This window comes from Penaeus monodon, chromosome 18, assembly GCF_015228065.2.
Source record: "Penaeus monodon isolate SGIC_2016 chromosome 18, NSTDA_Pmon_1, whole genome shotgun sequence".
Taxonomy (NCBI): domain Eukaryota; kingdom Metazoa; phylum Arthropoda; class Malacostraca; order Decapoda; family Penaeidae; genus Penaeus; species Penaeus monodon.
In genome coordinates, this window is record NC_051403.1 from 46,614,494 (window position 1) to 46,615,192 (window position 699).

Sequence of the window (699 nt, forward strand, 5' to 3'; positions counted from 1 at the left end):
CACCAAAATCACCATGGTCATCCTCCTCCTCCTCCTCCTCATCATCATCATCATCATCATCATCATTAGTAATGACAATAACTGTAGAAGTAGTAGAAATAGTGTCTCTGCCATCATCATTACCATTGTCATTGTTACTATCAATAGATTCCCCCCCCCTCCCCTCCTCTACCTTGCCCCCCTCCCCCCTATTCCGTCGACCTTTGGCTGATCCGCGGTCACCCTAGGCACAGTGACGTGGCCAGTAAGGTCGATTCCTCCAAAGGTCAGAAGGTCAGCTGTAGATGACCAAGGAGACGGGCTCAAGTAGATGAAGTGGTGGTGGTGGTGATGGCGATGACTACGATGATGGTGATGGTGATGATGGTGGTGGTGATGGAAGCTGATGAAGATGGTGGCGGTGGTTGTGGTGGTAATGATGATGAGATATAAAAGGAAAAAAAAAGATGATGAAAAAGAGGAATAATATTAATTAAAACATAAGGAATTAAAAGAAGATGAAGAATTTGAATAAGAAATAGAAGAAAATCAAGAATTCGATTCAGAAGAAGAAGAAGAAGACGAAGAAACGAAAGAGGCTGCTGGCGATGCCAACGAAAATGCCCAGCGATATGCCCCTCTTGGCCCGCCGCGGCAATTTCTCTTCGTGTGTTTGCGGTTGTGGTTGTATGTGGTTGAGGTTGTGTTTTTCTTTAGCGT